At 38.7% G+C, this 21708-nt stretch overlaps 1 pseudogene; it reads right to left on the bottom strand.

Moving 5' to 3' along the window:
• Nucleotides 1–6255: 6255 nt before the first annotated feature.
• Nucleotides 6256–7879, bottom strand: LOC118642610 (annotated as a pseudogene).
• Between the last annotated feature and the right edge of the window lie 13829 nt (nt 7880–21708).

Here is a 21708-nt window from a genome sequence, read left to right as displayed (position 1 = left end):
CTCATATAGCCCTATACCTCTCGTTAAGTAATACACAGAAACAAACACAGAGAGGCAGCCAAAATGAGGAGACAAAGAAACAGGTCCCAAATGAAAGAACAGAACAAAACCCCAAGGAAAGAACTAAGCAAAATGGAGATAAGCAACCTAACAGACGCTGGTTCAAAATACTGCTTATAAGGATGCTCAGTGAACTTAGTGAGGGCCTCAAGAGCATAAAAAAGGACCAGTTAGAAATGAAGGAGGCATTAACTGAAATAAAGAATAATTTGCACGGATTCAATAGTAGAGTACGTAAATCCAAGAAGCAAACCATCGATTTGGGATACAAGGAAGCAAAAAAACGCCCAATCAGAACAGCAAAAAGGAAAAAGAATAAAAAAAATGAGGATAGTGTAAGGAGCCTCTGGGACAACTTCAAGCCTGCCAACATTGGCATCTTGGGGGTGCCAGAAGGAGAAGAGTGAGAACAAGAAATTGAAAACCTGTTTGAAACAATAATGGCAGAAAACTTTCCTAACTTGGTGAAGGAAACAGACATACAAGTCCAGGAAGCACATAGAGTCCCAAACAAGATGAACCACAAGAGGCCCACACCAAGACACATCATTATCAAAATGCAAAAGGTTCAAGACAAAGAGAGAATCTTAAAAGCAGCAAGAGAAAAGCAGTTAGTTACCTACAAGGGAGTTCCAATAAGGTTGTCAGCTGATTTCTCAAAAGAAACTTTGCAGGCCAGAAGGGAGTGGCAAGAGATATTCAGAGTGATGAAAAGCAAGAACCTACAATCAAGATTACTCTATCTGCAAAGTTGTCATTTAGAATCGATGGCTATATAAAGAGTTTCCCAGACAAGGAAAAGCTAAAGGAGTTCATCACCACCAAACCATTATTATTTTTTAAAAAATCTTTATTGTTGAATGTAGAATGTATTACAGATGTTCCTCATTTTCCCCCCATTGACCCCCTCCTCCCCACTCCCGCCCCCATCCTGCCATTTCCCACACTATTGTCTGTGTCCATTGGTTATGCATATAAGTTCTTTGGTTTATTTCTTCCCTCCCCCAAACCCTTTCCCTTTGAGGTTTGTCAGTCTAGCATTGAATTTGTACTTCTTAATCCCTTCACCTTTTTCACCCATTCCCCAACCACCCTGCCATCTGGAAACCAACAAAATGGCCATTGATTCTAAATGACAACTTTGCAGGAAAGAGTAATCTTGGTTGTAGGTTCTTGCTTTTCATCACTCTGAATATTTCTTGCCACACCCTCTGGCCTGCAAAGTTTCTTTTGAGAAATCAGCTGACAGCCTTATGGGAACTCCCTTGCAGGTAACTAACTGCTTTTCTCTTGCTGCTTTTAAGATTCTCTCTTTGTCTTGAACCTTTTGCATTTTGATGATGATGTGTCTTGGCATGGGCCTCTTGGGGTTCATCTTGTTTGCGACTCTCTGTGCTTCCTGGACTTGTGTGTCTATTTCCTTCACCAAGTTAGGAAAGTTTTCTGCCATTATTGTTTCAAACAGGTTTTCGATTTCTTGTTCTCTCTCTTCTCCTTCGGGCACCCCCAAGATGCCAATGTTGGCAGGCTTGAAGTTGTCCCAGAGGCTCCTTACACTATCCTCATTTTTTTGGATTCTTTTTCCTTTTTGCTGTTCTGATTGGACGTTTTTCACTTCCTTGTATTCCAAGTCGATGGTTTGCTTCTTGGATTTACGTAGTCTACTATTGAATCTGTGTAAATTATTCTTTTTTCAGTCAATGCCTCCTTCATTTCCGACTGATTCTTTTTATGCTCCTGAGGCCCTCACTAAGTTCACTGAGGTTCTCACTAAGTTCATTGAGCATCCTTATAAGCAGCATTTTAACTCAGCATCTGTTAGGTTGCTTATCTCCATTTTGCTTAGTTCTTTCCTTGGGGTTTTGTTCTGTTCTTTCATTTGGGACCTGTTTCTTTGTCTCCTCATTTTGGCTGCCTCTCTGTGTTTGTTTCTGTGTATTACTTAACTAGCAGTATGGGGCTAGCTGAGACCAGATACTGCTTGTTTGAAACAATTTAGGAAAAACCTGAAGCAGGATCCAAGACAAGCCAATCCTATGGTTAAGCAAGTGGCAACAGCTTGGGTGGGCCTGAACGTTGGGTGGGGCCGGGCCTCAGGGAATCACCAGGGCAGGGCTACCAGTGTGAGCCAGGTTGCTGGAGTCCCAGATATGGCAGCTGTCTGCCGCCCCAGGAAAGGGCCCACCAAAGGAACAAAGGCCACTGACAGCACGTTTGTCCCTGAGAAAGTCCCCTCTCTAGCCCTCGCTCCAGTGCCGAACAGTTCAGTTCTTCCCTGTATGGCTCTGGCGCCCATTGAGCTGCCTCCCCTCCGAGCTTAGAGGGCGTCAGTCCGATAAGTCCATGGGCGGGCCCTTTAAGGAGCTGCCTGGGACTCCTGCCGCGTCAGCTTCCCTGAGCCTCAGTTCCCGCTGGTTTTTCCAGCCAGAAGTTATGGGGACTTCTCTTCCTGGCACTGAAACCCTGAGTGGGGCACCTGGTGTGGGACAGGGACCCCTCAGTTCAGGGAGGACCTTCCCAGCCGAGGTATCCTCCTTATTTTTATCCGCCACACGTGCGTGTGGGACCAACCTGTCACACCTCCGCTCCTCCTACCAGTCTGGATGTGGCTGCTGCTTTAATTTTGTAGTTGTAGGACTTCCATTCAGCTTGATTTCAGGGGGTTTTGAATGATGGTTGTTCTTTACTTTAGTTGTAACTTTCATGTGGTTGTTGAAGGACGCGATACGGCGTTTATCTACCCGCCATCTTCTCAAATCATTATTATATGAAATGATGAAGGGTCTTTTTGAAGAAAAAGATAAAATATATGAACAAACAAAATGGCAATGAATACATATCTATCAACAATGGAATCTACAAACAAAATGAACAGGCAGAACAGAAACATTCTCAAAGATACAGAGAACATTTTGTTGGTTGCCAGATGGGAGGGGGGTTGGGGGAATGGGTGAAAAAGGTGAAGGGATTATAAAGTATAAATTCATTGCTAGAGTGACAAACCTTAAAGGGAAAGTGGTTGGGGGGTGGGGGGGGGGCGAGAAATAAACCAAAGAACTTATATGCATAAAAAAAAGAAAAAAAAAAAAGATTTGGAAACAGCCCAAGTGCCCATCAGCAGATGAGTGGATAAAAAAGCTGTGGTACAAAAAGCACCAAGGACTTACAGGGAGGAACTGAATTGTCTGGCTCCAAAGTGAGGGTTGGTGGAGCAGCTTTCTCACAGATAGAACTGGTGGCAGGAGCTATTGCAACAGCTGACCTTGGCCAGCACCAGAACCCCACCCAAAAGTCCCCAGAAACAACATACTCTGTGGTAAGCTTCAGATAATACCAAAGAGTCATACAACCACCTTCACAAATGACATACCCAAAAGGAAGACTTAGCACGTATCAGAGCCCGACTAAAACAATCCTGGTTCACGGTGCCAGCCCCTGCACAACAGATCCTACCTAGTAGTCACAGCCAGTCCTCACAGCCAATCAGCCTGATTTTCCAACATAATCATGGCTCATCTACAACAGGAAGGCACACCATATCCAGAAAAAAAAAAAAAAGCAATGGTACATTCACAAAGTGGAATACTATGTGGCTATAAAAAAGGAGGAACTCATACTTTGTGACAGCATGGATGGACCTGGAGAGTATTATACTAAGCGAAATAAGCCCGTCAGAGAAAGACAGATACCATATGATATCACTAATATGTGGAATCTAATGAACAACATAAACTGATGAACAAACTGTAACTGGAAGCATGGATACATGGAACAGACTGGCTGGTGCCTGAGGGGTGGGAGTACGAGGGTGCGGGGGTGGCTGGATAAAGAAGGTGAAGGGATTAGCTACAGAACATATGTGAATGCCCCATGAACAAGGACAATAGTTTGGTGAAGGACAAAGGAAGGAAAGGCAGGGGTGCATGGAGGTGGGGAAAAGGGGGGACACCTGCAATAATTCAATATTAAAAATTTTTAATAAAAAGAAAATACTATAAACCATAGACAAGGAAGCTCAAAGTATGCCAAGCAGAATAAACACACATACTTGTAACACAAACTGAGACATGTTAAATAGCTGAAAGCAAGTGATAAAGAGAAGCATCTTAAAAATCAGCCAGAGGAGGAGAAAACACATTACATACAAAGGACCATAAATAAAAATTATAGCGGATTACTCATGAGATATACAGAAAGAAAAAATTGACTCTATAAAATGCTAAAAGAAAGTCAACCTAGAATTCTATATCCAGTGAAAATATTCCTCAAAAGAAAAGCAACTTTCCAGATAAACAAACATGAAATCTGTCGCCTTCACACTTGTACTATACAAAATATTTAAAGAAGTTCTTCAGGCAAAGGAAATTGCTACCAAAAGTGAAACTTGGATTTATACAAAGGAATGAAGATCACCAGAAATGGTCAACATGTGGATAAATATAATTTTTGTATCAATTTATAAATTTTGCTAAATGGTAATTGTGTAAAGCAAAAAATATAACAAAACAAAAGCAAATAAAAGAACAATGTATTATGGTGTGCATAACATATGTAGAAGTAAAATGTATGACAAGTGCTCAAAAGACAGGAGAAGCAACATGCAAGCATAAAGCTGTAATAGATTATACCTGAGATAATATAATACATGAGATGGTATATTATTTGAATGTATATTGGATAGTTAAAGGGATATGGTCTAAATTTTTAAGCAACCACTAATAATTAAAACAAAGAAAAGTAGCTCATAAACCAGTAGTTGAAATGAAACAAGATCCTAAAAAATAAGACAGAAGAAGATAGGAAAAGAAAAAAATAGAAACAAAGATTTGGAATAAATAGAAAACAAAGAGCAAAATGATAGATATAAACCCAACCTACCTGGAGGTAGTAGAAGATTTCTTAGTTAGGACACAAAAAACAAGAGCTATAAAAGAAGATACTGATAAATTAGACTTTTACCAAGTTAAATCTTATGCGTACAGAGGACACTGCTAAAAAATACCCCCAAACTCCCAAAACCAAGAAAAGCCAAGCTCCCTTTTGGGAGAAAATATTCACAAAGCACATATCTGACACAGGATTTGTATATAGAATATACAAAGAACTCAATAAGACAACCCAATTAAGTTGGGCAAAAAACTTAAATAGACACTTTACATGATATATTAATAGCCATGCTGATACCTGTACAAAAATTATCAATAACATTAGTCATGAGGGAAATGTAAGGTAAAACCATAGCAAGATACTTCTATATACTCACTAGAATGATGAAAAAAGAATGACAATACTAAGTATTGGTAAGAATGTAGAGCAACTACAGCTGTCATAAGTTGCTGGTAGGAATGTAAAATGGTACTAGAACTTTGGAGAGTTTGGTTGTTTGTTATAAAGTTAAACATACACTTACCATACCACCTGGTACTCTTAGCCCTAGAAATTTAAACATACAGTTGCACAAAGACTTGTACATGGATGTTCACAATGACTTTATTTATAAAAGACAAAAAAGAAAAACAACCTAAATATTCATTAACATTTGTGGTATGTAAACAAGTTGTAGTATACCCATACACTGAAAAACTATTCAATAATAAATATAGCCCTGGCCGGTTTGGCTTAGTGGTTAGAGCATCAGCCTGCAGTCCAGAGAGACCCAGGTTCGGTTCCCACTAAGGGCATGTACCTTGGTTGCAGTTTGTCCCCGGCCCTGGTTGGGACATGTGGGTGGCAGCCCCTCGATGTGTCCCTTTCACATCGATGTTTCTCTCTCTCTCCCTCTTCCTCTCTCTCCCTCCCACTCAATCTGAACAAAAAATAAAAAAAATGTCCTTGGGTGAGGATAAAAAATAATAATAATAATAACAAACATGAATAAACTACGGACACATTCAAAAGCATGGATAAATCTCAAAACATTATGCTGAGTAAAAGAAGCCTTACCAAAATAGTTTTATACATACTGTATAATTACATTCTTATGAAACCTTAGAAAAGACAAATCTAATCCATAAGTGACAGAAAACAAGTTAGGAGTTGCCTGGGGTCAGAGAGTTGTGTTTTGAAATAGCCAATTTTATTCAAATTCTCTAAAACTTATACTCAATATGTTGTTTCTAAAATGTATGTCACCCTTTATATAATGGTTTTATTATTTCATCTTTTCTTTATAGTTTTTGTTTTCTTTATAGTGCTTCAGTAGAAGCCAGAGTCTTGAGTTGCCCAATTAGAGCCTCTGACCTACTATTCTGATTAGGTTTCTTCTCAATATTCATGGTTATACCTGGCTTCTAAATGAAAGGCTTCTGGTCTTTTCAATCACTTGTAGATAGTTACCCACAACCACATCTAATTTAGAATCAATCTTGGCATCCAGTCTGGCATTCCTTTCTTTCTTTTTCTTTTCCTTTTTTGCTTCTAGAGAGAGAGAGAGAGATGGAGAGGAGAGGAGAGGAGAGGAGAGGAGAGGAGAGGAGAGGAGAGGAGAGGAGAGGAGAGGAGAGGAGAGGAGAGGAGAGGAGAGGAGAGGAGAGGAGAGGAGAAGGAAGGGGGGGGGAAGGGAGGAGGGGAGGGGAGGAGACAAAAGAGAGAGAGATTGGTTGCCTCCTGGCACATGCCTGACTGGGGATGTAACCTGCAACCCAGGTATATGCCCTTTCTGGGAATCAAACCCACTACCTTCTAGTTTATGGGACGAAGTTCCAACCAAGGAACACTGGCCAGGGCCCAGTCTTGCATTTTTAATTAAATTTACAATCCACTTTTAAGCTTGTTCTGGAGTCATGTTCAGTTTATCTGCCAACATGTTAATGCTTATACACTGGTGGATATGACAAAAAGTCTCAAATATGAAGAGACAGGTATTTTCAATGAAATCCTCAAGAAAAGCCACCAAGAAGTAATTCACAAACACAGATTCACATTCCCTTAGCTTTTTCTGAGCCACATCCAAATCAAGGTTAACATGTAAGCATTTAGCACACTCTGTAACTGGGTCTTTGTGTAAGACTCCTGTTGAGTAACTTTGATTAGATCTTTTAGCACCTGCCAGCATTTTTGAACATATGACTACTGTGATCAAATAGTGAAGAATATGTGGACACATCATCTGAATGGCATTAAGATACTGTGGCTGGTAAAGGAAGAGATTGATAATTTTATTACATCTTTCAGGTGTAAAGATAAAAAAAAGACCAGTGAATGAGCCATGTTCACTGCTGAAGAGACTGGAGTGGAGAACTCACAGAATTATTATCGATGATCTCTTTTAACTGTGTAAGGTCTTCTATGCCTGCATCCCAATTCTGCAATAAGATTTCAGAAGTCAGTTTTCTACAGAGTGAACTCAAAACATTTCTGTTGCTGGAACCAACACTCTAAAGAAGTAAAGATATTCTGCCGCTCCACAGTAATTCCCACATTCATATTGGAATTTTGCATACCTGTAGTATCTAAATATTCTTGCCTAAAACCATGCATGTCCACCAGGTAGCCAAACAGCCTCTGACCATCCCAGGTTGACTGCATTTGCCTTGTAGTTTCCGGATCTTCAAACATCTTCACAACTGGCCAAAGCTGTTTCAGTTGTGCAACAACTGTGGTTCTTTTTTCTCTCAAAGCATGAGAAATATCATCAGAATAAAGGTTTTTGTATACATCCATAGCCTACCATGTTGGTATCACTAAGAAGAATCAATTTTCCTTGTTATAATTCTTTTTCATTATATATCTCCTTTACAAAGGTAAACTCAAGCAATGGAAAGGTTAGATGCAGATCCCAAAAATGGGCAATGTGAGTAGTAAAGATATACTCTGCCATCTTGTCAAGGAAAAGAGGAAGGTTGGGGAATACTGACTTGGATGTACACGAGATTTTGGGGGTGATGAAAATGTTCTTTATGTCAATTGTAGTGGTGAAGGTCACACTGGTATATTAAATTCTTAAACTCATAAAAATGTTTGTTTGTTTTTTAATTTTTTTTCCTTTATTGATTTTTTTTGTTATCCTCACCTGAGGACATTTTTGCATTTATCTTCAGATAGAGCAGGAGGGAGAAAGGGAGGAAGAGAGAGAGAGAAACATTGATGTGAGAAAGACACATGGGAGTGGTTGCCACCCACATGACCCCAACTGGGCTGGGGACAAACTGGAACCAAGGTACATGCCCTTAGCGGGAACTGAACATGGGACTCTCTGGTCCACAGGCCGACAATCTAACTGCTGAGCCAAACCAGCCAGGGCATGAACATGTTTTAATAATTAAAATTGAAAAAGTTTTTATTGTTTAAACTATACCTCATTAAAATTGATTTTTTAAAAATGGAAGGGAAATAAGAGGCATTACCAATATGACTAGGTTTAAATTTTTTTAGTTCAAATCAAATCAAGTTCTAGCTGTTCTGTTCACTAAGATTGTTCTGTCATCTTGACTGAAATAGGGTAGCCAAAAATGTCAACTTTATATCTCCAAATAAAATTTTGGTAGATAATGTATATATTTTATGCAGCTAGCTAAATTATTTACATTTTTATAGTATGTTGATATTTAAAATTTAAATCTCTAGCCCTGGCTGGTGTGGCTCAGTTGGTTGAAGCATCATCCCATATACAAAAAGGTTGCAGGTTCAATTCCCAGTCAGGACACATAGTCAGGTTTTGATTTTGATTGATGGGGTTGAGATGTACAGGTGGCAACTGATCGATGTTTCTCTCTCTCTCTCCTTTCCTCTTTCTGTAAAATCAATAAAAACATATCCTCGGATGAGGATTAAAAAAAAAAAATTAAATCTCTCCCTGTGAATGGGACTGGGGAGATAGTGGATGTTATCATCATAGCCTTCAGAATGTTATTATTCAGGGGATTAGAATTGTAACAAAATATTCTTTATAAATACCACTGTTAAATATAGCATATTTCTTTTATTCTTCAGACCCCCCTCACAACCTCATTTTTTTTCTTTTGGTACGTGCCCCTAGCCGGAACCGAACCCAGGACTCTCTGGTCCACAGGCCAACGCTCCATCTGCTGAGACAAACCAACCAGGGCCCTCATGTTTTTTATTAGTCATAAAAATAGCACTCTATAATTTAAGAAAATTCCTTATTGGTCTTTTGAATTAAGTCTCCCCAGACCACTGAAGTCTAAAATGACGGTTCCCTCTCTCTACTCTTAGACTAATCATTGGGTGTACTGTTTATTTGGCAATTTAACTTTTCCACATTTACAAACTCTCATTCCAACTGGTTCTTCAGATCCTTCAGCCCATGGTTGATACCCAAAGTGTTTGTCCATGTGATTTTGCCGCTCACTTAATTGGATTAAGGGTTTGCTCGACTACTTTGTTGTACAGAGCTTTCATTACAAATTGAAATAAATTCAATGCTTAGTAATAGTGTACAGATGTCATAGGCATTTAGAATAGTGCTGATCGATTATGCTGTTTAATTCACAGAGCTCAGCTGCTGTAATTCTCCTGAAAGTGGATGGAGAAGGCATTAGCAAAGAAGACAGAGACCTGGATTCTGGAGTGGCAGTAACAGGGCTGGATCTGGTTTTACAAAGCAGGTACTATGATCCTCTCATCACTTCATTTAGGAGAAAGCTCTGAGTTCCACATACTGGGATCCTCTTTCTAAGTAGAGGTTGCTTAAAAGAATTGAGTCTAGTTTTGCTGGGTTTGAGGTTTATTTATTTTTTTCATTCTCCCTGTGTACACAAACTATTTTTAATTTTTGTTATCTTCAAGTTTAGACCTTTGGAAAATACTTTTCAATGGAGAAGATAATTGTCTGCATGCATTTTGGAGGTTTATCTTTTAATATGTTTTAATAACTAAAGGCACACATAGATTCAACATAATGCTTTTACAGTTTCCTATACTCAGTCCTGGGGAGAAGGAAGTAGGCAGGGGTATTGGGGAGGTAGCATGACCCTCTAAAAGACAGAAACTTAGTGATTGGACAGAAGATATCTTAGCTTAGGTAGCAGCATAGCTAATATAATTTTACAGTAAGTTAAGTAAAATGGAGAATAACATGTTCAGTGCCCAAATGCAATAAATTACATCAGCTTTTTTGTTTAAGAGCTAGAATTCTGAATAGAATGCAAATTGCCAGGTTGCACTTTCCTGAAGTAGAATAATGGCTTCCACTTGTATCCAGGCCTTATTGCAATGGATGAGGTGTTCTCCAACTTGGAATCTGTTCTATCTCAAGCATGGATTCTCTACAATCTTTGCTTATTTTAGCAAATCACAAATGTTTTAGACAAAGACTAGAGGAGGGGAAAAAAACATTTGAGGTAAAAAGATTTTGTCAGGCTATTCTTTTGTGGAGAGGAAATAGAAAATGCATGTCAATGTAAGGAACATTCAAATTTGTGAAATTTTTTTGTGAGTTTATTTGAGCCAAAACTGTTGACAATTGTCGGGAAACAATCTCAACGATTTGAAAAAAATGGCAGTTTTGCACCTTATTTTATACATTACGATCAAAAAGAAAGACGCAAGTAAGGTACATGAAACCCACTGGTGATAGAGTAGGTAAGTGAGAGAAAGCAAAGCAGGGAAACCTTTGGGATTGGATGGAAAGTAAAGTGATAGACACATGGTTCTTTTATATAGGTGGGTACAGGATAGTTAACAGTCAACAATTAACTCAATAACAATGAGGGGATTTGTGGTCTCCACAGAGTGGTGCCTGTGCTTTGACTGGTCCGGAAAAAGGAAAATTACTTTGACATTCCGAAGATATGTTATCATAGATGCAAAAAGGCGATAGACAGGCTCACTTAAAGTAAAGATTGACCTTTGTCAAGAAAGATGCCAGCTTAGAACATGACAACCTGCCATAAACTGCTTTTAGTTAAAAAGTTTTAATTTTAAACCATCCTCTCTGGTTACTTTAGGTCTTTGAGTTTGCAAGGCCACCATACAGGCTTTCCCTGAGCTTGTCAGGTTAGCATGTGGCCCCTTTTCATCCACATGCATTATTGCTTGTTGAAAAGATAAAGATTTAAAGAAAAAAAAATGAACAGAGGAAAACAAAAATCAACCAAGGTTTTGCATTTTGGATATACAGTCAAACCTCTGTTCTCAAACATCTCCCATCTCAAACAATTCAGTTCTCAACCACATTGTTCATGGAAATAATGTCTAGGTTGTTGAACCAAACTTCAGTTCTTAACCTCAGAACCCTTCCTTGCTGATACATCTGCATGACAAAAAGCATCTCTCAGGCCACAAACAAAGGAGAGAATGCAAGGCAGTTTACAGCTAAACTTCACTTGTTAACATATCAGAAAATTGTGCTGTGAATATTTTTGTGGGTTTTGTTGTTGTTGCTTTTGTTGCAGGGGAAGTGAATGATTAGCACAATTTTAAAACATAAAGAGGCCATCAAGAGTGATAATGTTGCTAAGGGTATGAAAGATAAAATGATTTCAAGCAACTGAAGAAGTAGAAAAGCTGTTGTTGATTTGGATAAAGGAAAAGCAGTTAGCAGGTGACAGCATTTCAGAGGCAATGATGTTTGAAAAAGTGAAGATGCTGAATACTGACCTCCTGAAAGTCACCCCTGGAAGGAGTGCTGAAAATGATTATTTTAAGGCTAGTAGGGGCTGGTACAATAAATTTAAGAAAAGAAGTGTTTGTTTATAGATTAAACAGTACATTAGACAACATGTATTGTATATAAGAAAGGTTAAAACAGAGAATCATTTGGGGGTTTGGAACAAATTAATTCAATTTACATTATTTCTGCCCTGGCCAGTTTGGCTCAGCGGTTAGAGTGTCGGCCTGCGGTCCGGAGAGACCCGGGTTCGGTTCCCGCTAAGGGCACGTGCTTTGGTTGCAGTTTGTCCCCGGCCCTCGTTGGTCGTGCAGGTGGCAGCCACTCGATGTGTCCCTTCACGTCGATGTTTCTCTCTCTCTCTCCCTTCCTCTCTCTCCCTCCCACTCTATCTGTACAAAAAATGGAAAAATATCCTTGGGTGAGGATAAAAAAAAAAAAAAGAAAAACAATTTACATTATTTCTAATGGGAAAAAATTATTTTTTTCAAATAAAATGCTTCTTGAACAGCCTTCCCAAATGAATTAAGTTCGAGAATGAAGGTTTCACTGTAATCATTGTCAACACAGTCTATTTGTGAACATCCCTAAAAACATCTTCTCTTTGCATTTTATTCATAGGAATATATATAGATTTTTGTAAATAGGATCAACCTCCCTTTTCTCTCAACTATATTTCATGGCTTTGTATAATAAGTGTGTGTGTGTGTGTATATATATATATATATATATATATATATATAATAAAGATGTGTGTGTGTGTGTGTGTGTATATATATATATATAATAAAGATGTGTGTGTGTATATATATATATATTTATGACTTCACAGAATTCCATTGCATGTAGCAGGATTTACTAAAATAGTTATTGCTTTATAGGCATTTAGTTTTATATATTTTTCAGTATTACAATTGGCAATTTTTATCATATTTGCCCAAATAACTTAACCTCTATGAATATTAATATTTATTTCAAATATTTTCAAATCAGTTATACAGATTTGTAAGTGGAGAAACATGTTAGCAAGGTGGAAGTGCTTTTATTTCCTGAGAAGTCCCTTCTTTTCCTATTCTATTCACACCTTTAGAGTATGGAACATAGGTGACTTAAATCCTGTTACTCTTTTCCATTTAGCGCTTTATACATAGAAATGTCCTAAGGCAAAGTTGTGAACTATACATTTTGGGAGCAGGTACAATGTGTCTTCCCGTGTGCCCCAGGTCCTCCATGGTGGCTCCTGGCTGGAATCCCTCCCAGAGATTTTATTCTCATTGCTCCTTTATTTCTGGCCTGTTTTTTTTTAAATTATAAAAGTTTTTAGTGTTGACATTAGTTCCTCAGTGATATGAGTGAAGATGTTGCCCTATGTTCTACCATTCATTTAGTGTCTTGAGAGGTGACCACTCTAGCTAATCAGATATACTAACTAGTTGTAGGCTATTAGAGAACAGGTAACACTTGAATGTGTGAATATTCCAAATAGCACTTACCAAAGACAAAATGCGATTTTAAGGACTTATTCCTAAGGGATAACCAACTGGGAATTTTAGGCACCCTATTAGGAAGTGAGGGTATTTACCGCAAAGGGGTCTTTACATCCTCAGGACTCACTAATGACAGAGGTGCCTGCTTTGAGTAGTCTCTCTCTGCCTAGTGCTATAGCAAGAATAACTATTCAGATGTTATAGAACTGAACTCATTTCAAAAAGACCCCAACCCCAATCCCTGGGGCTGCTGATAAAAGGTGAAAAATGGAGTTGGGATTAAAGCAGAAGAGAGAGATCTTTACTTCTTTCTATATATCCCTCATTGTTTTTCTTGGCATTTATTACACAGTAGCTCTTCAACATTCATTGAAACTTAGCATCATATACTGTGTGAAGGTACAGTCCACAGAAAATGCAGAAGGATAATAACTAAGCAACAGGAAGGAGTTTCTACGAGGGTTATAATGGTCACGTACTCATTTCTCAGGCTCTTGAGTGCTTTGGAGTAAGGTGATACTATCATGAAGACACACTGCTGGTACTGTCAACTATAAATTCGCCTGCTGGACAAAATGGAAAATAGAAATAGAAAACAGGATACACTGAAGCAATTTGGAACATGGGAAAATTACATGCTAAAGAGGTGTCAAGCCTGGATTTAGATTAGTACAGCTCTCTTTTTGTATGCAGCTTCCCTCTGTTAGGTATAAACTATTTTATTCTGGTCCACTATAGGGAAACTGAGAGTGAGACAATGACTGCTCTGGAGAATTATCCCGAGATGTCTTGATGACTGTTAGGTGTCACCATTTTTAGTGGAGTGTCTCTTAGTCATTACTGTACTCTGTAACAGGGTTACAAAGAAGACAAGTTCTGCTTCTTACTTCAGAGTTTACTTGGACAAATGTAGGAAAAATGCTACATATATATTGATAAATACTGTGGTGTAGGCATGTATAAGATGCCGCGAGAATCAATAGAAACCCATCCAATTACTGATCATAGAATGGCCAGAAGTTCCTCTCTGAGCTTGGAATTTCAACAAATAAACAATTATTGTGTAAAATGGTATAAACTTTCTAAAATACTGTATGGCAAAACTTATTGAGAGATTTATAAATGTTCCTATCTGGTCAAAATGACTCAGAAATTCCAATTTTAATAATTCCTTCTATGGAAATAAGCAGATGCAGAAAAAGATCAGTATATAAAAATGCTTACCTCATAATTACTTATTATACTGAAAAGAAACAAAATGTTTAATAATTGGGCACTGTCAAAGTATGGTATATTTATATAATATATTTTGTAGTCATTATTTAAAAAAAAATTTTTTTATTGATTTTTTTAGAGAAAGAGGAAGGGAGAGAAACATCAATTGGCCATCTCCTGCTTCACCCCCCCACTGGGGATCGAGCCTGCAAGCCAGGCATGTGTTCTGATTGGGAATCCAACCAGGACCTCTCAGTCCATGGGGTGACACTCAATCCACTGAGCCACACCAGCCAGGCTGCATTAGTTTTTAAAAAGCGTTAACTGGTATGAGAAAGTACTTATGCTATAGAAGAAAAATGGAAGCTATTACATTTTATACATAGTATGATTTCATTATTATAAAAGAAAAAAGTATGGAAAATGATCAAATCATCAAAGGAAATATTAACAAAATACTGAGTGCTATATAAATGAAATGCCATTATCTTTGACTCTAAATAAAGACCTTGTTTTGTGTGTGCCTTGCACATCATCTCAACAACTGTTCTAAAAGGCTCTTTGCCTTCTAAGCTTTACATTTTTTTTCTTTATTGATTTGAGAGAGAGAGGAAGAGAGAGGGAGAAAGAGATAGAGACATTAACGAGAGAGAACATCGATTGGTCGCCTCCTGCATGTCCCCCCCTGGGGATTGGGCCCACAACCTGGGCATGTGCCCTGACCAGGAATAGAACCAGTGACCTCTTGGTGCATGGGTCAACGCTCAACCACTGAGCCACACCAGCCAGGTTGCCTTCTAAGCTTTTAAGGAATTTACTTTCATTTAGTTTAAGGAAAAATAAAATCTGGTATAGTCCTGTGTACCTGTAATTGGGCAGAGTTCTTGGAGTCAGAATGATTGCTTGAAATGCCCTTCTATAGGAAGTTAATCTTTTATTTTTTTTTCAATCCTTACCTGAGGGTATTTTTCCCATAGATTTCTAGAGGAGTGGAAGGGAGGGAGGGAGGGGGAGAGAAAGAGACATGGATTGGTTGCACTGGGCCAGGGACTGAACCTGCAACCCAGGTGGTGTCCTTGACTCTTCAGTGAGTGGACCGATGCTCTAACCACTGAGTCATACCGGCCAGGGCAGGAAGTTAATCTTAAGAAGTGCTTTGAAATAAATAATTTTTTCTCCTGAAAACAAGTGTTATTTTTTCCTCTTAAAGTTTCCATTGGGAAGCTAAACTAGATAATGAATTCCTGATACAGTGTAATTGCTGTAATTTTCTTTCAGATGTTATAAAAAGTGTAAGGATGTGCACATTCTGAAAGACAGAATGAGCGACAGTATTTGAACTGAATAACTGACATATTTAGTCAGGGTTTCTCAACCTTGGCACTAGTGTCATTTTGGGCTGTATGATTCTAGTTGTGGACACTGTCCTGTACACTGTAGAATGTTTAGCAGCATCTCTTCTACCAACTAGATGTAGTAGCAACCCCTCTCCAGTGGTGACAATAAAAAAATGTCTCCAGACATGGACAAATTGCCCTGGGGTTCTGAACCACTGATTTGTATATATTGGCAAAGTTTTTCAGCTGAATATGGTTTATAGTATGTATGTGTTGCATGCATGCACATGCACAGACATGTATATGCACACACACACAATGTGTGTGTGTGTGTGTGTGTGTGTGTGTGTGTATCCTCCCTCCCCTCCACCCCAGAAGGATTTGGTTGCTTTCAGGTTAAAAATGAAAACACAGAGCATGGCAAACTAAGCTGTGGAATTCTGACTTCTGCTCTGAAATAGACACTTAAATTAATTATACTTCACTCCAGTGGTTTTCTTCCTAATGCAGTCAGGACTATGCTCTGAGAAGCACAACTCCATTTCAAAAGTGCTGTTTTCCTGATTAATTAAATTCTAGAGAAAACATTAAAGATAGTAAACACTATTTATTGCCAACAGATCTCTATGAATATCTAAAGCTTCACAGCGCAAAGAACAATGAGAAAAATATTTTCTCAAAAATTACAACATGTAATAAAAGGGAATTATCACTGAAAACCCTAGCTCTCTACAATCATCATTAGCACCCCTTCCTCCCCCAATTCATTCCCTATCTTTCTCTTGCTTAGTATAAAGGAAGAAGAGAAAGAAAAAAATACCAAAAGACTGAGGGGATAAAATAAAAATGTTCAGGTACTTGCCCACCTCTTATTCAGGTAACAAATAGTCCTTGGGTGCCTTGTGGTGAGCACAAGGGGAATAAGGGAGGTATGAGTGCCCTTTAGGAGCTTACAGTTGAAGAGGGAAGATAAAACAAAGTAATGCATAAAAACAACAAAAGTAGGAAGAGATAAGTGGTTTTAAATAAAATGTGTTTATGATCTCCAGCATGAGGGATTGAGAAAAAAACAGTGCATGTGTTGGGCCTTGAAGGCTAAGTAGGATTAAAAACACATGGTATCAGGGGAGAAGGGGATAGGGTCACATGGGTAAAATGAGAGTGAGTTGTGAACAGTTCTTGTTAGCTGGAGAAAATTCAGCTTGAATGCAGGCAACATGGCATTCTAAAAACAACAGTAAGAAGCTATTTAAGCAGATTTTAAGCAGATAGTGACAGGACTGCCCACTCTAGTAGGATCTACCTAGTTGCTCCTGGGGACACAGCACTATTTGAATGGTGAATTATAGCAGCGAAATGTTTTGAGTTACCTGAAGGTTAAAAATGTGAGGTAGAGGCAGTAAGTTAACGCAATTCATTAGCTATCCTTGTTTTACTTTTAAAATGCTGTTGTGTTGGGAACAAGGTCTGAACTGAGGCCAGTTAACTAAGATAAAGGTAAGTGAAAGTGCCTGGATCATGGGAGACATTCAACAAATCCCCTGCCAATGCCACTAGTGACAGCCATGCTGGACTAGAAAGACCTGTTGCATGTGTTGGGAAGAGTATAAGGTGGCAGAAAACCTTCCCATATTTTTTCCAGATAGTCAGTGGGGTCACAAAGAGAGGTTCAGAAAAAATGTTTTTGAACAGGAAAATACATTTCTTGGATCAGGTGGATCTTGAACATATATACCAGGTTATACTCATGGAGTTTCTTGCTCTTAGGAAACTTTGGCTCCAATTCTGGGAATACTAAAGGAGTGCTATATTAAAATAGTGCACCGGGCATTTAATTCTTTTAATTTTCATGGGAGCTAATCTGCCTTTTGGAAGAACTTCCTTTTGCCACCAAAATCCTACCTTGGCTCCAGAGCCTGCCTACTGCACCTTCCCATTCCAACCTGGATTCTCGTATGGGAACCAGGTATATATGACACCCCATAGTTCTAGGTCAAAATCCTTGTTATCTGAGGGTCAATCAGTAAAAGTTGTCAACACAAATACATAAAACTCTATCAGAGAATAATATCAAATACTGGCCAGATCAGGATTAGATGTGGCTGCATTATAACTTGGGAGTTCAAAATAACAGTGGCTTATAGAACAGTTTATTTCTCTCAGGTAAAAGAAGAGCAGAGACATTATCTTAGTTCATGGCTTCCATTTTCAAGGTTACCTGGTACTCAAACATTGCATGCTGGAATTCCAGCCATCATGTCCACATTCCAGAAAGCAGAAAAGAGGAAGCTTCTTCAGAGAGCTTTCCTGGAAGATTCCACTCATATCTCATTGGCCCAATTTAGCCATGTGGCCAGCTGTCATCTTTGAAGTAGGCATATTATTGTTGTCTATAAAAAATGGAAGAACTACTACGGGAGATGGAAGAACTGACACGGGGTAGAGAAGTAGTAGCCTCTCTCAGTTTAACTATGCCAGACCCTGTGTGATGCTGAAATTTATCTTATCAAAAGTACATCCCAGTTCTCAGCGATCACACATACATTTACCATTCCTGTTGATGTAAGCAAAAAGGGATAAAGAAGATAGTATGACAAAAGAGATAAGACTCCTTAGGGCTGTTTAGCCTGGGGACTGGTGGTGAATTCTCAGTGGTGAGGTAGATAAATCAGTTTCCAAGTGGGCCTTTGCCCAGGTACTCAGAGTCCCATGCTTCATTATTTTTTCTATAAACCAAGGTTTTACTCATGGACAGGAAATATGTGTCACAATTGTTCTCTTCCTTTCCTCGTGGCAGTGTTTTTCCCTGTTTAACTGGAACATGACCTCAGAATCCTTCTCAATATAATGTTCCTGGCAGTTAGTCTTGTCCGAAAGATTTGTCATTGGTGTTTAAATTTATTAGTCATCTTTATTTGATTGTGGAAATTTTCAATCTGACAGTGTCTCTGGGTACAATTCTTTAATTTATGGGATAAATCTCTTACAGGTGTATCCGCAGGTGATAAAGATATGTATTTATAGGTAGCAGGCTTGGCATTCTTCAGAATTTAGCACTAAATGACTGCAATCACTCACATTACTGGACATGTTCTAAAACTGCTTTTTTGACTGTTCACTGGACTATGAGTTTCTCTAGGGCAAGAACTATATCTTATCCATTTTTGTATCCCCAAGATGCCTGGCTCAGCACACTTTCAAATGTTTTATCCATAAATAAATCACCTACATTGGTCAAGGTCAAGTGGCCATCAAAGTAAATACTTCCCAATAGATAGTTACATTGTGAACTGCTTACTATCGACTACTAAAGGGAGGCCTTATTTGAGGGGAGGTCGTTGGGTGACAAGATCATTGGTGGTACAACAATGAGCCTTGGTTATTTCACAACTGCCTTACAAATGTTTAAGTAACTGACATAGCAAACTAGCTACCAGTTGACAAAGAAAGGGCAGATGTACTCTGAGCACATTTATTTATTTTTTGTTCCTGAGACTAGCCTTTTCCTTCTTTTAATCGAAGGTGCAGGTCCTATGTTAACTTGGCTCAGTGCTTTCTGTATTCTAAGAGGTGATTCAGGGAGTTGTGCAAATGACAGATTCATATTTCATGGATAAGTATGTAGCTGAAGTAATACTGTACTTATGCTCTACCTAATTTAATTAAGGTGGTCTATATTCACTGATTTGTTTTTCTGATTTTTGCTAAACGTCACCCGAGGATATTTTTTTTTCCTTTGATTTTTTTTTTTTTTTTTTTTTTAGAGAGAGTAGAAGGGCGGGAAGGGGAGAGAGGGGAGGGAACACTGATGTGAGACACATCAAATGGCTGCCTCCTACATGGGGATAGGACCTGCAGCCCAGGTATGTGACCTTGACGGGGAATTGAACCAGGAATTGAACCTGTGACCCTTCAGTGCGTGGGCCAATGCTCCAATCACTGAACCACACTGGCCAAGGCTCACTGATTTGTTTTTATAAGATCCTATAAATAATTTAATACTCATATCATTTGTTTTAAATATTTTGGTTCCATTATAATTTTTGTTGAAAAAATAAGTTATGACTGCTAAAAAATGTGAAGAGCATTGACTTAACTAGCTCACCCAAGTACCATATCTACCTCTTAATAATGACCAAATTCTTAAACCCTGGTAACAAAGAAAGATGAAAAAAAAGAATTACAAAATGATTCTTTCTGCTCAAAGAGCAGGGTTGGTTCTGATTAGATCCAGGTTGATGTTTTCTAAGGCTAAATGTTTTGAGGACAGGGTCTTGGGTTGGAGTTTCACCTTTCTTCTCACACTCCAGCCCCAATCCTAGGATAGATCCGTCCTATTGAGGAAGAGTTCCCACATTTAGATTCCCAAGTGACATAATGTTAGAGATGGTGTGGCTAAATTTCTGCATAATGCTTCTCCTGTTGACATGCTACTTAACTCTGGTCAGAAGAGCTGGGCCCCACAGAAATAACAAGGCTCCCTTCTCTTCTCTCTTCTCCAACTAGTCAAAAGCAGTCACAAACAGCTTCATTCAGCAAGAGAATAGAAAAGAGAGTAGCAACACTTGAGTCTCTTTTCCACTCAAAACCTTTGCAGATTTCTTCTCTCATTATTCTAATCTATTCTCTGCCCCTGTTCTGTTCAGTGATATCTAAAAGTGGGGGCAGGAGGTTGTTGGGCTGGATGTAACTGAGATGGGACCATAAGGTTATGGTCTTTGTAATCAGAACCAAGGTGCAACAGTTAGGTCATTTCTCATTAATCTTACTTTAGAAAGATTTAATTACCGGAATTAAAGTGTCTTTATTTGTAAAATGGTAGATAAGCATAGGCTTAGATGTAAAAATATACTTAGTACAATGCGTGGCTTCTAGCAGGTGCTTAATAGATGACAGCTTGTCTAAAGTGTCACTGTGTGTCAAGCAGGAGGCATCTCTGCCTGGAGGAGTTTGAAGTGTGTGTGGAAGGGTGTGGTGGTCGGCGCACAGGTAAATCACTGGTGAGGCTTTAGCACTTATCTTTCTTCCCCAGGCCTGTTGACCAAAAGTCATACTTCTGAAAAAGTCCAACAGATGCATTTCTAAGGGAAATAAATACAGTGGGAATCTCAAAGAGTGGGTAGGGGTGGTGAGGGGACAGTCAAGTCCCTGCAGACCAGAAGCTGTCCTACTTTTTGGCAGAGTCTGTGGCTACCCTGACCCCTCAGTCATGTTTTCCCTTGCCTCCAAATGTTATTCCCAGTTAACACTACCCAGTGACCCTGAAGAAGAGGAACCTTGAGACAGACATGCTGTCTTCTCAGTGTCATTTGATCTGTCCTCTAAAGCCCTTCAAACCATGTCATTAATTGTAAATTTTATGATTAAATACAAATTACTTAATGTGCCTAAGTGAATATGCTATACACATTATGTTTCAGTAATTGCGTGCTTATGGTGCCTAAACTACAAAACAACAATCAGAACAGACAGTACAGAAACCCGCTCTGATTTTCAGCCATTTTACCCACATTGTAGCCCTGAAAATCTGGATATGCACACTCACTGACTTGTAGTTATGTTCCAGCCCATCTTTCCTGAGACGCAAGACTGTCAGACTACCTTAGTGAAGAGCTTTATTTTGTCTTACTACTATCTTCCCACTTTCCTGCTACATTTCTTTAGACCTTCCCTTCTGCACTTCCTTTGTCATCTTGTCAGCATCAGCACTTTGCTGCCATTTATTTTCCAAAGACATTCGCCAGTTATCCTGACATTAATATTGTTGGATCACGGAGCTTTTTAAAAAATGTGGCCTAATAAATGTATTAAATATTACCGAGAGGGGCAGAGCAAGTTAAAAAAAGGCTGGATGTCAAGAATTAAACGAATTAGTGTTTATACAGCGAGATGTACACACATGCTGATACCAGATAAATATTAATTCCCGTACTTCTTTTGTTCTCTTTTACTACCATCACTTCATCTTTCTGGGTCTGTTTCCTCATATGTTAAAAATTATGAGCGTTGCACCAAGTTTCTCCGTGTTGAAAGCATTTTT

This window comes from Molossus molossus, unplaced genomic scaffold, assembly GCF_014108415.1.
Source record: "Molossus molossus isolate mMolMol1 unplaced genomic scaffold, mMolMol1.p scaffold_m16_p_1, whole genome shotgun sequence".
NCBI lineage: Eukaryota > Metazoa > Chordata > Mammalia > Chiroptera > Molossidae > Molossus > Molossus molossus.
Note: the sequence above shows the minus strand (reverse complement) of the source record. Positions and strands in the feature narration are given on the sequence as shown.